Raw genomic sequence first — 16,809 nt, 5'->3', positions numbered from 1 at the left:
GTAGTTTGTTGGCGGTGATGTCTTCCGCCACGGTGATGAAACCTTTGATGACACTACCCAGAGGCATCTGACTCCCTGAGTTGTAATACCAGTTCGATATTTTGTTTGTAGTGTAATTGGTGCTTTATTTACCGATGGTGGTGATCTCCTGGGCTTGCCAATAGCAAATGCTCTGGGCTGTATTGGGAGGTGTTACTAGCTTGGTCTATAAACTGCCTTAAGTAGTCAGCCAAGGTTTCAATTGCCTTAGGCTCCCTTGTTTAAATGTATATATCAATTCAATGCCATAACATAAAAGGATACAATTTGACCAATCAGAGGAAACGTCAAGAAAACGTGCGTTCTACGTCATCCATATTTTGGGTAATACGAGCAAGGCAGAGCCATCCAAATCACTCTGCTCCCGTAATTCAATTTGGAACGCACACACTGCTGTGCGTAATCTGTCTTCACTATTCTTGCGTCTACTTTAAGGTAAGCCCCTTTTGTGTGTTGTTACCTAAATAACATTGGATTCTCTATGTTTATTTTACATTTGTTACTTGCAGTTGCTGTTCAATATTATTTGCTTACCGCAGCCTTAAATGTTTAAGAGACGACAGTCGTCGCCATGATTAATAAATTACCTATCTCTATCTATCCTTTCTTTCTCTTTCGTTGTTGAATCGAGGAGTTTCTTATTGTTTCCTGTGAGTCTTCTGATTTCGTGCATCGGTTATATATTGTCCATGTTGTGCGTGTGACACTTTTGTCTTATGTGCATCGGTTATATATTGTCCATGTTGTGCGTGTGACACTTTTGTCTTATGTGCATCGGTTATATATTGTCCATGTTGTGCGTGTGACACTTTTGTCTTATGTGCATCGGTTATATATTGTCCATGTTGTGCGTGTGACACTTTTGTCTTATGTGCATCGGTTATATATTGTCCATGTTGTGCGTGTGACACTTTTGTCTTATGAGCATCGGTTATATATTGTCCATGTTGTGCGTGTGACACTTTTGTCTTATGTGCATCGGTTATATATTGTCCATGTTGTGCGTGTGACACTTTTGTCTTATGAGCATCGGTTATATATTGTCCATGTTGTGCGTGTGACACTTTTGTCTTATGAGCATCGGTTATATATTGTCCATGTTGTGCGTGTGACACTTTTGTCTTATGTGCATCGGTTATATATTGTCCATGTTGTGCGTGTGACACTTTTGTCTTATGTGCATCGGTTATATATTGTCCATGTTGTGCGTGTGACACTTTTGTCTTATGTGCATCGGTTATATATTGTCCATGTTGTGCGTGTGACACTTTTGTCTTATGTGCATCGGTTATATGTTGTCCATGCTGTGCGTGTGACACTTTTGTCTTATGTGCATCGGTTATATATTGTCCATGTTGTGCGTGTGACACTTTTGTCTTATGAGCATCGGTTATATATTGTCCATGCTGTGCGTGTGACACTTTTGTCTTAGACGACTGGGCCACCCGTACCCCCTGCTAAGCAAGAGATTTGCGAATTGATATTTTATTTTCTGTGTCTTACAAAACTTCCATCCTTCATCCATCCTCTTGGGATAGTATTGGAAATTGGAATCATTTGCCAGTCAATAACTCAATGGTGATAGATATCAGCTACATCTCCCCCACCCCCTCTTGTTCCCCCACATGGAGATGCTAACCTTTATACTCAAATGTACATTATTTCACATTCTAGAAGAACTTCGTGGTTTTTAATTTGATGATGCTATCTGTGGTGTAAACAGAGACCATATAATATTATATGGTCTCTGGTGTAAATGACAAATTCAATCAATCAATCAATCAGTTTATTCATATATAACTGTAAGGCCACAGGCCCATAGTACAGAACACATGACAATGTGGAAGCGGTTAGGGATGTTACAAGGATTCATTTCTTAATAACATGGCATGATATATAAAGAGAGAGAGATTTTGTATAGCCGTTTTGCTCACATGTGAAATTAAAGAGATAAATTTGTGTTTATTTGGATGTACATAGTATTTCTTTTCAATATATTTTTTCCTTAAATTATCATATTTACAACATACAAGTAGAAAATGAAATTCATCTTCGACAACATTTAAAGAACATTGTTTACATAATCTTAAACATTTGGGTATTTTGTTGTGCCTGCCAACTTCAACCATTAACCTGTGTGAGCTGCATCTAAATTGTGTTAATGATATTCTGCATTTTCTTATATTTACGTCAGTTAAATATTTTTCTGCGCATATTTGCATTTTAAAATATCTATAATATTCGCATTTGCTAGAAACATCTACAGTAGATCTCCATGTTTGAAAATACATGTCAAAAGGCGTCTGCCTTATTTTCGATATGAACATGGCATGATTCTCTAAGAAACATTGGTTTTCCCAGATGTAGACATTTAACATTGTATGTCCAATTTTGATCTCCATTTTTTTCATACAATAGCATCATATTATAACATTTTTTTTGCAATCTACTTACTGGCATTTTTAGTAATTTTAACCAGTATCTTATGATTTTTAAGTAGTGATATATATACAAGGGCATGCGACCACATTCACCATAAACCATTACGTTAGACGTACTATGTTTAACACCAAGAAATCTTTTGCATGCGTATAAATGTACGGATTCAATTTCTTTAGCCTCTGCAAAACCCCATATTTCTGAACCATAGGAAAGAATAGGAGCTATTTTCGTGTCAAAGATTTTGAAATTTTTTTTATAAGCACACTCGCTAAAATGTTCAAACGTTTGTAAAATGCCCAATAGCATCTTTTTAGCTTGGATTGCTGCATTACATATATGTCGGTTCCATGATAATTTACTTGAAAATATTACACCAAGATATTTATATGAGGTTTCAGTTTGGAGTAATTGTCCCCGAAAGTACCACTTTTCGTTTTTTGACAGCGTATTTCCTTTGCTAAATACAACAATTTTTGTCTTATCTAGATTAACATTAAGTTTCCACGTATCACAGTACAATTCTAGCTGATTTATCAAAGTTTGTAAACCTTTTACAGTACTCGAGAACATGATTATATCATCTGCAAATAGTAACATGAATATTTTAATAAGTTCAGGATGTAATTGTATACCATCATCATAGTTTCTTTTGATTTGGGCTGCAAGCTCATTAATAAAAAAACAGAACAAAAAAGGGCTTAATACACATCCTTGGCGTACACCAGTATGACATAAAAGAATCTGAATACATGCCGTTTTGTTTAACACATGATTTAACTTCCTTATAAATACCACATAACAATTTACCCATTTTATTACTGACACCATGTGAATTAAATAGATACCATAACTTATCTCTACAGATGATGCTATCTGTGGTGTAAACAGAGACCATATAATATTATATGGTCTCTGGTGTAAATGACAAATTAAAGGGACAGGACGTTGCTCGTTCGGAAGCCTTGTTTGTGAGCAGAAGCCGATAACCCCCGAGCTTACTCGGCACTGCTCGCCGTATTCCGTTTCTGCTCCAATGACTACACATGTGTAGGCTTATCATGTGACCGGACATTTCTCTTGTGAGTAAACAGCCGGATTTTTCTGAAATAAGAACATGGATAATGGAAGGCTTTCGGTTTGTTTTACATAGTTTTGCATAATTATATAGATATATTAGAACTGTGACAGTGAGGTGCATGAAAATGTAAGGCTTTCGGCGCGCTATACACATTGTTTTGCCTAAAAATATTATGACCGTATCTCTAAATGGGGATAGATATCACTCACATCTCTCTCAACCCCTCATGGCAATACAGTTTTACACATGAAAGTGATGGTATCGCCACCTCTCCGTAGGGCATCGATGACATAACTTGGAGGGTAGATACACGTTTTACATAGTTTTGCAGAATCATATTATGACCGTATCGCTAAATTGTGATAGATATCACTCACATCTCTCCCAACCCCTCATGGCAATGTAGCTTTGCACATGAAAGTGATGGTATCGCCAGCTCACCGTAGGGCATCGATGACAGGACGTGAAGGATAGATACGCAAATTGAAACAGTTTTTCACGTTTTAGGATATTTTCTCAACGAAAGTTCAACATTTCATGACGTATATATATATCTGAATGTGAAGACTCGCACAAAATGAAACAGATGAAAAACACATGAATTGACCGTAAGATGTGACCCATCACTCTTATTGTGCCTACATCTCAATTTTCCCACAGAAATGAATGTCGGAACATTAGGAAATCAGTTTCATCCTTATTTATGTAAATGGACTGAACCATGATCGTCTGACTTATTATTTGTCAGATTTGTACTGTTGCAGATTCCTGTATAAAACGTTAATAACGAAAATTAATAACTGAGTAGAAGTATTAAATACTCATTCCTGTATAAACAACAACAACAACAAAATAATATAGAACCAATCACATCAATTAACTATGTTTAAGATCAATGCAATTTTCGTTTTCAATCCATTGTTGTTCAAACAAGCCAGTTCTGAGCAGAGACGTTAATACATAAACTATATTTTCTTTAGACATCAATGCAATTAATATTAGACACAGTAAAATGTGTGTATATCACTTAACATCACATTAAAAAGTATAAGACTGGAGTTTGGCAAGCCCAGTGGGACGCATGTTAGATCGACACTGATTTGCTAAAATTCAACCCAAGATCCACCAAATGCCACACTCATACGCAAATGAAAGGAAAGTTGAAAAAAGTCACAAAAAGCACTGTAACAAGGCATGTCCATCTTGCAATCAACCTGAATCTAATTTAGAGTTTTTGAAATAGACTTGAAACAGATAGCACATATAGGTATATGGTCTCTGCTTGAAATAACAAGAAAGAAAATGACATTACGAGAAAATAATCGAAGTAACGAGAAATAACCTCGATATATCGAGTAAATATTTATTTCGATTTAGCAAAAAAAACTAGATTCAATTCACCACATGGATATGGGTTCGACCCCCCATATGGGTATAACATGTAACCCCCGCCGTGATTTTGTTGGAACATTGCTATAAGCGGTGTAAAACGATACTCACTCGTTCCAAATGTGTTTACAAAATGAATTATGTATGAATGATATTTGTTTTCACTTTTTTAGAGGAATATGACGTCCCCTGCGGTCTGGCGGAGATTTGGTCTCGTCCTCCTGGGTATCGTTCTTGGTCTGTCACTGGCCGCATGGCAAGGAGTCTTGGTACCACCCGTCATCTTCCAGTCAGCACACCAGGTTAGCCATGGCCCCGAACGTTTTTTATCGGAGAGATGTGGCGTCAACATTTCACAAACCAAAGAAGAGAAAATGAAGATTTTTACATGTGAGGCCAACTTTGCCAGTTTCAGGGCCACACATGCGACCATGGATCGCCGCAAGATGGAGAAGGAACGTGTTGACAGTCATTCCTATTTAACAACTGACAGTCGGGTGTTAGAAGTTGGAGGATTCACTGGTCAAGATGCGGCCAAGCTTATCAAGAAATACAACCCTCATTATTTGGCTCTCGAACCTGTACCCCGTTATTACACTATTTTGGAACGGCGGTATAAAAGTAATCCCAAATACAAACTATTCAAATTTGGTCTCGGCAAGAAGGACAAGACCTTACTTCTGAATATAGATTTCGATGCCACGTCACTATTTCGGGCGAAACATGCGTCGAACAAGACCAAGAAGGAGGTAGCTTATATTCATGAAATCAAGGGCTTCTTTGAACATATTGGTGTGTATACCAATCCCATAGATCTGGTCACAATCAACTGTGAGGGGTGTGAATATGAGTTGCTTGAACTGATGATATCATCCGAAATAGTGAAATATCTGAAAAACATCCAGTTTCAGTTTCACCTTGACCTTCCGGGAATAGCCAATGAGAAGTGCCGTTACTGCCAGATCACGACATTGTTGTCTAGGACACACAGACGTACTTTTCAGTATTCCTACACATGGCAGAGCTGGAAACGGAAGGATCTTTGATTTCATGGTTTCAAAGTTACGTTTATATTTCTGGTTGTATTATTTTTTTATGTACACGTGTCTTATTATTATCATCATTATTTATTTATTTATTTCACCCTTGAGGGGCGGTCGGGTAGCCTAGTGGTTAAAGCGTTCGCTCGTCACGCCGAAGACCCGGGTTCGTTTCCCGACATGGGTACAATGTGTGAAGCCCATTTCTGGTGTCCCCCGCCGTGATATTGCTGGAATATTGCTAAAATCGGCGTAAAACCATACTCACTCACCCACTCACTATTTCAGCTTTGAGGGCACGGCTTCGAATAGGTCTTCAGCAGCCCTTGATTACAGTAAGATGCGACTAACGGGATCGGGTGGACTAACTGACTTGGTTGATGCATGTCATCGTATCCCAATTGCTTAGATCGATGCTCATGATGTCAGTCACTGGATTTCAGGCCCAGGCTCGATCATTGACAGGTCGCCGTCATATAGCTGGAATATTGCTGAGTGGGGCGTTTAGCAGCAGACAAACATTAAACAACTTCTTAAAGAAGTATTTCTGCGCCATGAACATGATTATTAATTTATATATGTTCTGTGTGTATTTTTAGCATGAGGGGTGCGATTTTGTAAAGATGAGATAATGTTATTTTTGTATTTCCACAAAATAAACAAAAATTAACTGAACTGCGTTTGCAGTAAATAAAGTTTTTACTATAGCTTCATTGGTTCACGGAAGGGTTGAAAGGGGGGAGGGGATGTGCATATAATGTAATGCCGACACGCTGTGATGATAAAACTGAAATCTAGACATTTGACACTTAGGTATAAAATTATCCCCACACTGACAGATCCCCACATGGACACAACCCCACACTGACAGATCCCCACGTGGACACAACCCCACACTGACAGATCCCCACATGGACACAACCCCACACTGACAGATCCCCACATGGACACAACCCCACACTGACAGATCCCCACGTGGACACAACCCCACACTGACAGATCCCCACATGGACACAACCCCACACTGACAGATCCCCACATGGACACAACCCCACACTGACAGATCCCCACGTGGACACAACCCCACACTTACAGATCCCCACATTGACACAACCCAACAATTACAGATCCCCATATTGACACAACCCTACAATTACAGATCCCCACGTGGATACAACCCTACAATTACAGATCCCCACATAGACACAACCCTACAATTACAGATCCCCACGTGGATACAACCCAACAATTACAGATCCCCACATTGACACAACCCTACAATTACAGATCCCCACGTGGATACAACCCTACAATTACAGATCCCATCGTGGACACAACCCACACTTACAGATCCCATCGTGGACACAACCCCACACTTACAGATCCCCACGTGGACACAACCCCACACTTACAGATCCCCACGTGGACACAACCCCACACTTACAGATCCCCACATTGACACAACCCTACAATTACAGATCCCCACGTGGATACAACCCTACAATTATAGATCCCATCGTGGACACAACCCACACTTACAGATCCCATCGTGGACACAACCCCACACTTACAGATCCCATCGTGGACACAACCCCACACTTACAGATCCCCACGTGGACACAACCCACACTTACAGATCCCCACGTGGACACAATTCTCACTTACAGATCCCCACGTGGACACAATTCTCACTTACAGATGCCCACGTGGACACAACCCATACTTACAGATGCCCACGTGGACACAATTCTCACTTACAGATGCCCACGTGGACACAACCCATACTTACAGATCCACACGCGGTAACCCACACTTACAGATGGTGAAGTTTGTGGCAAATTTGTCGGCATCTGAGACGGTGATATTTTCTGGTTTTATTTGGCTGCACAGATTTGTGAAAGGTGGCCAGTTAGCTTTGCTTACTAATAGATTAAACCTAGGTGAGCTAGTATTATTATCATTAGCATTTGTGTATGTATTACCTATAGTTGTTCGAATGGGTAAGCGGTCATTGACCCAGTGCACCTCTGCTACTTCCCATTTGGCTGAAACAGCGAAATCACGTATTCAAAAGCTGACATACTATTGCGGCATGTGTCTTTCCTGGTCGGTCGGTTGTTTTTTTAGAACAACTAGATTTTGAGAAAGGATAAGAATTTATGGATGAACAACTTCTTTATTACAATTAAGAGCGACGTTTCGGTGTCGGTAAAAACATCAACGACTCAACAACCTTGAGAACAAGTACATCCATTCTTCCAACCGTTAACGGTGTTAGCTCCTACACCGAAACGTCGCTCTTTATTGTAACATAGAAGTCGTTCATCCATAAATTCTTAGCCTTACTTAGTACTCCAACTTCTAAATGCCAATCAAAGAGGTTACTAGATTTTGTTTGGCACTCCAGTCGGCCAATGGTAGTCCGTGCTGATCTTGTTTGTCTGAAATACCCCGTAGAGGAGGATGCCGCTGAAGTAGAGTATGTTGTTTGAGTTTGTATAAGGGTTTAGTGAGGTTAAGTCCTCGGCTTGGAATGGATTAGTGACTCTGCGATACGGGAACACCTGACTGTGCCCTCACCTATTGTGATAGGGTACAGGTGTAGTCAGCCGTGGTTAAGGTGGTAACAATAGGGGGATTACCTATAGTCTGTTGCATGTTTGTATAGAGAAAATTACTCTGTCAGATCAACCAAAGGTCCAACAAAAGCCAAACTCATACTGAAATGAAATGAAAATTGAAATTGCTATCTCACGCCTCAGACTTGGTCACAAAAAGCACTATGACAAGGTTTGTTCATCTTGCAATCAGGTTGAAACTATTGATCACGTGTTACTAGAATGTCAAGATCATGCCCCAGCCCGAGCTAGGTTTAAACAAGAATTGCAGTTAGATCCGCTATCTGTCATAGATCTCCTTAAGCCAAGAGATGCAAAAGCGAAGGCCAAACTAACTCTATTTCTGAGAGATGGACAGCTACTCGAACGTATATAAACAGAGCAGCCAAGGATAAAAATGAAATCATATCAATATAAGAAAATAGAAATCATATCAATACAAAAACAGAAATTATGTGAACACCGAACTCACAATAGATATGTGTACCCTTCTCACACACAGGAGTCCCAAAGAGGGACAGGTCAGCCGAAATTGCCTAGGCAGAAGGCGACCTCTTAAATACTTAATGCAACAACAACTGTCAGATTCATAAAATGTGTGCAGCGTTGATTGTCGCCGGACAGCCCTTCCTGCAGACACGCCAATGTATGGTGGTGTTTCTTCTGTTCTTAATTCAGAATCTGTGTCTGTTGAAAACTAAGCTCAATTCATCACTTAATTGTTGATACATGTGAGTGAGTGAGTTAGGGTTAAAGAAGCTTTGAACGGTATTCCAGTTATATCACGGCGGTCAGCTTAATGTGGGAAGAAAGCCCAGAGTCATGCTTGTTTCAGACGTTTATCACTTCGCTGAAGCCCACGAGCACATGTATGGTGCTGAGAACCTCGAAACATGATCTGAGCGAACCGGAATTCGAACACACGATCATGGTTTCTGGCGGGACGCAACTCTGCACATCGAATTGCGGCGCTTTAGACGACTGGGCCATCTGTGCCCCCTGAATCAGATGATAAACATGGACCGAGTTGCTACAGTTTAGTCAGATCTAAATGTTTATCTACATTCTACCATTTTACATTCTGCTAAATTAAACACGGACATATTGAGTGAAGCGGCATTGGTTGGGTTCGGTGCAATCTCATTAAAATCAGATTTAAATTCTCGCTGCCGCTAAACAAAGATCTGAGGACATCCCGTTACGGGTCACGTCAGAACGACCTTTCGCGAACCTTAACAGACCACTGAAATGGCTAACAAGAATTCGAAATCCGCCATTTAGAAAGCAGCTTTTTCGAGCTTTACGGCACTTGTTTCAACTTGGCGACTTCCATTTCAGACTACGCTTGAAAACGTTGACACAGTTCTCGATTAAATTTGAAAACTGAACAAACGAACATTCCGGAATGTCTAATATATGGTTGAGATTGTATGGCAGTGCTTCACACGTACTGTGCATCGCCTCCTCCGTTCAAATGTTTATCCCATGGAAGCGAGAGATGGACGATAATTTTGATGGAATCAGTTGTACGGGCCGTTACTGTCGTTCGGAATACCCCGTGTTAACATTTTCGAGGTTGCATAATCAGAAACACATTCCGACTGTCACTTGCGTGATCTGGTAAGCGACGCTTTGATTGGTCGGATGAAATGTCGTCCTGACGTGATCCGCAATGGGATGTCCTCAGATCTTTGTTCGGCGATAGCGGTAACTAAGATATGATTTTAGTGAGATTGGGTTCAGTGCTACCGCGACCCCTTTCCTGTATTTGTAAACTGAGTTATCTCTATAAAGGTAATGAATAGATACACTGGTTTGCTGAATGATGGTTCCCAATGTGGAGACTCCCTGTGCACGTCCTTGTGTGGATGTGTTCGAGGCATGTGACCAAGGTTTTCAGGCAGATGTGGCAGATGACGCCATTATTAAGGAACGGCTATTGCCCAGGGTGTCGTTGTACAGAACAACCTTATCGCTACGACAGTCGTAAGTCTATGCTAAGGTATGAGAGTTACGATCACCTAAGCGCTAAGATCGCTTTGTACAACGGCACCCTGTTCGCCACCCTCATTACTGTGAGGCACAGCATCATTGGTTTTATACATGACTTGAGGCCTGAAAGAGGGCTTGGTTTAGAGGGCCAAAGATTACCACTGTATCTCACGTCTGAAGATCAGTGAGTTTAGAAGACAAGCCCCAAACGGTAGGAAGAATACGAGTAACATGTAAGACGCGATGTACAATATATGGCTAAGTTAAAAACAGTTTGTGGGATCTTAACACTGAACACAAGGTAAAGACACACGACTCTTTAATCCCAGCACACTATGTCAAAATGTGCTTACCAGTTTTCACTCCGCGCGCAACTTTAACAATGAGGTCATTTTTGGCGTAATTGTCAACCTTTATCAAATGACCATTGTCTGCGTTGCAGCTGATTTCGGCAGTATGCCAAGTTCTCAAATGGCAGGTTTCAAACCTGTAACAACACTGAACGTCCTTGTTCCAGACATAGTTCTTCTCTGTCGGGCAATGACCTTGAAACAGATAAAGATTATAATAAAGCCGATATCTTACATACGCTTACACAAATTCCTGTTTCAGATCCTTGGACGACGTATCTAGACTTGTAAAACTGCACAAAATAGGATGGGTTTAGATGAGAAGTTAAGACCCACTTTAACATGAGTGAGTTGGCGCCTTGGATATACTGGATGACACCTGAAAACTATTGTGCGAAAAAAAAGACCCGTGAGTTGTTTGTCGTGACCGAAAATATAATCTGTCTTCCCTCCTTTCAAAACGGGTGGCCCATTCGTCAAAGGCGCAACAATTAGCTGTGCAGAGTTGCGTCACTTGGACACGCCAGAAACCTATCATCCTGGGTTTGAATCCCGGTTCGTCTCGATTATGTTTGTAGGTTTGCCAGCGAGTTTCGCCAAAGTGGTAAACGTCAGAGACCTGCATACTTCGAGCTTTCCTCCCACATTAAGCTGACACATATAACTTGAATTCTGTTCAAAGCTCCGTTAAACCCAACTCACTCTCTCCCAGCCAAAGCCCTTCCAGCCTACAACCCCGAATCATTATTCTGTTCAATGCATCGCTAAACCTGATTCTTTCACTCTTTAAACGGTTAATGATTTCATCACTGACAAAACTGTTCCTTCACTCGTCACATTAACGTTTTCTGCTCCTTTTCTTACGCATTCACCCCTATTCACTTGATCACGGGTCGCACACTCCGTCGCAGTGGTGACTCAGCATAACACCTCTGCCACAGGCTAATTTGCATATCACGTGACCGGACTTTTCTCTTGTTTGTAAACAAACGCGCTTTTTCAGAAATCAGTATAGAACGGACTAATGCAAGTATTTGGGGGCGCTTTACATATTGTTTTGCATAACTATATAGATATGCTACTACAACTGCGACAGTGAGTTGCATGACAATATATATTTATGCATCAAAGTGACCGTGTCGCTAGCTCTCCGTTGGGCTTCGATGACAGCACGTTGAGCCGTACAACCAATGTAAACATAGGATAACTACGCAAAAACAAGTAGATTTTTACGTATTTGCATACTTTCTCAATGAAAGTTAAAGTTCTTTGACATTTGTTTATGAAAATGTGTAGAAGTGTCAAACATGAAACGGATGAAAAGCATATGCAATATCTTGAATGGACTGTGAAAGATGTGACGAATCGTCACATGGCGCTGGCCTGTGGCAGAGGTACTATGCTAGCTGGCTGCCGGCCGCCGGCCGCATGGAACTCTGGGTAGGAGAGTGCACTGGTCGTTCAATCTAGGGCTGGGACGAGTCCAAAGTTACCACCCGGGTACCAACCACCCTATTACCCAAGCCCTACTCGGGTACCTGCTGTAGATATTTAGAGATAGGTACACATTGTCCGATTTGGAAAAGTTTGACCTTAGCCCTGGCCAAATGTATTTAGATACACGTGTAAAACGATCAGGTCATGCATACACTGAAGTTTACTGCATGATGTTTTATCTTTATTTCAAACATATAAAAGTCAGGAGGAGTGGGTGCATTGTCAGAAAGAAATGGGAACATTTGTGACTTATAGTGTAACCATAGAGTTTTAGATAATTTTTGTCATTATACAATATATCACGTGACTAACCACGGGTCCGGGTAGTCCTGTTGGTATCCGGGTCCTACTCAGGACCCACCCGACCCGAGTACCCGAGTGACCCGTCCCAGTCTTAGTTCAATCCCACTTAACTATCGCTTACAAATAAAACTAATATTAGTTTAAACAAGTTCACTTATGAACACTTTCTTAATGTAGACGTATGTGGTCCGCCTTGTTTGCACCTTTTTTGTGGCAGAGAAAAGTCTACACCCCCCGCCTCTTGGGTCATATATAAACTTTCCACAGGTCATATCCTGTGTACATTTTCCCCCACACTGTATGACATCCATCGACAAGCCAAGACCCTTCCCTTTCTTGCGATGAAATCGTCCTTGGATAATGTCTTGTTTGGGAAGCGACTTCCTACAAAAATAGAACCACGGCACTGTAGCTTGCCTTGATATGAAGGCAACAATTTATAATGTCTTCACAAAAGATGGTTGCAACACTATTTTAACACTTTACAACTGATGTGACTGTCTAAAATATTTTAATTGATCACTGAATTGTTGATAAATGTGAGTGAGTTATGTTTAACGCAGCTTTGAACGGTATTCCAGTTATATTACGGCGGTCAGCTTAATGTGGTAAGAAAGCCTGAAGTCATGCTTGTTTCAGACGTTTATCCCTTCGCTGAAGGCCACGAGCATATGTATGGTACTGAGAACCTCGAAATATGCTCTGAGCGAACCGGAATTCGAACCGACGATCATGGTTTCTGGTGTGCCCAAGGGACGCAACTCTGCACATCGAATTACGGCCCTTTAACCCGTGTTTATATGCATCTTCTTTGTCCCCAAGGGTAAAGAAACCCACGTGGGCTAAGTGTCGAACGTGGTTGTGTTTACATGCACTGGTATACTTTGAGTTGTTAATTATAATATCAATCAATTTAGCTCATTTGAGACATTGGAGTGGTTTGGACGCAGTGCTTGGAGAAGGAGAAGGCTACGTTTGATTCAGGCGTTTGCTTTGGCAAAACGCTGGTCTTTTCTACGAGAAAGATTAATCTGAATGAAAAGAAAGAAGCAGAAGTTGTGAAATGATATTGTCTAAATTGATAATTGATTAATTGCTTGAAAATTTCAGGATGTCAAGTGCATGATGCATGATTGTTTGCCAACTTTACTTTGAAGACTATGGGCGACAATGGAAGCCTCCCGCCGACGTCACCTGAGCTTACAGCAGAACCGTCGTACTTCAGCTACCACCCTAGCAGCGACCAACCCCCCCCCCCCCCCCCCCCCATGACGATTGAGAACACATTCGGGCGGTTCAAAGGGAGATGGAGCCGTTTCCTTAAGAGGGTTGACGTTGATGTCATTAACATATCAACCCTTGTGGGTGCAACTGTTGCACTACAAAACCTGTGTGGAAGCAAAGATGAGCACTATCTACCATGCTGCAGTCCAAAATACACACACAGTGCAACCAGGAACGACAGACAAAGCAGTGATCCTCCATGAATCGGGTAGGGCAAAATATCGAAATGCGTTAACATGCACATAATACCTACTAGGGTAAAATTACCCGTTGGGTGAACACATTTACTAATGTATTTATTCATAATTCATTTACATTTAAAAATATACCTCCAGGGGCATAACTGCGTTTATATTACCAAATTTACCCCAAGGGGCAAATATACCCACGAGGGTAAAAAAACCCAGGGATAAATGGATGCATGTAATCAAGGCTTTAGGCGACTGGACCAATGGGGACGTTTTCTGACATATGATTGGTTAACACTTAAGGTCAAGGTCAATCAGTATGAACTGGGCCCAACACACCTTGTGTACACCATAATTTGAGTATTTATGAGAATTTGATGACACTTTTGAGTGACTTCCATATAATGTCAAGGTCACCAGAGGTCAAATTTGGAAACATGGTTCAATTTGCAGGATTTTCGGATTGATTTACGAAAACTGTAAGCATTTTCCAATCTTTCACGACAGACTTACAATACTTTACTGCAGTGGACACCCGAAGTCCTGTTTTTAAACCGGAAATTGTTATAACTTTGTTTTTTAGGGCAGCTAGAGGCATAGTGTTTTCTGTTTCAAAGTTGTACTGCCCTGAGGTGAACTAAATTCTGATGCGCCCAAACTAAAATCGTTCATGACATTTGTTTCTTATCGTTTTGGGGCATTAAGCTGCATGTTTTGTACATTTGTAATGTACTGCAGTGTAGTAATTTAACAATATACAAGATCACAGAACAGTTGCCATGGTAATGTGGAGTACGATGTTCATATATAATATCCATTGTGAGTGAGTGAGTGAGTGAGTTTTGTAACATACTAAACCAAGCACTATTAACATTCAATTTCAGTGTGCATAGCCAGGTCAAGTATAGTTGTTTTCAGAATGACTAATCATTTCATTCTTTTTTTAATTCTTTCAGGTTAACAATTGACTAGACTGTGTATGTGTTTGTGACGCGTGTCACTGGTGGGGCAGGATACGCTCACCTTTTCGCTAACACCTGGTGTTATCTCTAGTTGATAGTGATTCTTAAACGCATGTTCATGAAAAAGTCGGAATCTTAAATCGACTCTACTTTTAGCAGAGATTTCTTATGAATATGGAAAGGGTTTATATAAATTATTATGTATAATTGGACATACTCTTTTCAAAGTCGATTTCCAAAAGCATCATACGACTCGAAATCGTTAGATGGGGTTATAGCATTCAATGTATTAGTAAAGCCTTCAAAATGCTTATGGTAGACATGAGGAGGACGTGTTTCCGTCTTCTTTAAGGTGAACAATTTATTTGCCTTTGCATGTATTTGTGACGAGTGACACCGAATATTCACAGCATTTCGCGAACACCTGGCATAATCATGATTGCCGCCAAAGGCGACTGTGCTTGTCGTAAGAGGCGACTAACAGGATCGGGTGGTCAGGCTCGCTGACTTGATTGATGCATGTCATCGTATCCCTATTGCATGGATCGATGTTCATGATGTCAATAACTGGATTGTCTGGTCTAGACTCGATTATTTACAGACCGCCGTCATATAGCTGGAATATTGCTGAGTGTGGCGTTAAATATTAAACAAACAAACAAAAAATATTTTATTGCGATTCATAAACACAAGCGAATGGTATCGTCGGAATAGTGCAATCGACTCTGCTCTTAAGAAATGTTTCTTATGATTATGGATATGTTTATTTATGGTCTGCATTTTTCAAGGCGGCCATTTTGAATTTTTCACAAATGAAAAGAGAAGCACCCATGGGGATTCCAGGTAAAAATATAGCTCACCAGCAACTTATGTTCGTCGTCAGAGGTGTCTAAGGGGATGTCTGGCTCGTTGAATGGTTGATTTCATTTCACCATGTCCTAATTGCGTTGATCGATGCTCATGCTGTCACTCACTGGATTGTCTGGATCAAATGCTATTATTTACAGACCGCCGTCATATAGTTGGAATATTGCTGAGTGCGACGTTCAACAACACACAAACCCACAATGTACAATGAAAGGTTGACTTTTTAAGGACATGTGGAACATATTAACTGAAACTCATATTGACATGCTGAATAGATTTGAAGGAGAAGACATACGTTTCAGCGCTAAGCGACGCACGGACGGAGGGGCGAGGACTCTTTTATAAGCTTTGATGTTGTCAAGTAGAGTTGAGGTGAAATTGGGTTTAATGTCGCGTCCAAGATTATTGCACTTATATAGTGTGTGTGTGGCTGCTTGTACTAGTCCGGACTGATGCCGATTTATAGTGCTAGCACACTGAGACACCATGCCGCAGTTTTAACATGAATACCCCACTCAAACACAGTATACTGACTGCCAGCCGACCAGTCCTTGTTTTAGCCCTTTAATGCCGAGCGCCAGACAGGGTAACAACAAGTATCATCTGTTAACGTCTTTTGGTATGACGCGGCCGGGGATTGAACCCCGGACCTTCCGCTCTCCGGGCGGACGCTCTACCACTAGACCACGGAGGCGGTCGATGTTGTCAAGGTGAGCTTAAAGTGCTCAGTTAGTTGAAGGCCATTTACTGTCACACTTAC

At 40.9% G+C, this 16,809-nt stretch overlaps 1 pseudogene; it reads left to right on the top strand.

Moving 5' to 3' along the window:
• The first annotated feature begins 5,127 nt into the window (after positions 1-5,127).
• Positions 5,128-5,870, top strand: LOC139458814 (uncharacterized; annotated as a pseudogene).
• The last annotated feature ends 10,939 nt before the right edge of the window (positions 5,871-16,809 follow it).

This window comes from Haliotis cracherodii, unplaced genomic scaffold (genome assembly GCF_022045235.1).
Source record: "Haliotis cracherodii isolate W230 unplaced genomic scaffold, xgHalCrac1.p SCAF_13, whole genome shotgun sequence".
NCBI classification, from domain to species: domain Eukaryota; kingdom Metazoa; phylum Mollusca; class Gastropoda; order Lepetellida; family Haliotidae; genus Haliotis; species Haliotis cracherodii.
The sequence above is the reverse complement of the archived record's forward strand: the minus strand, read 5'-3'. Positions and strand labels throughout refer to the sequence as shown.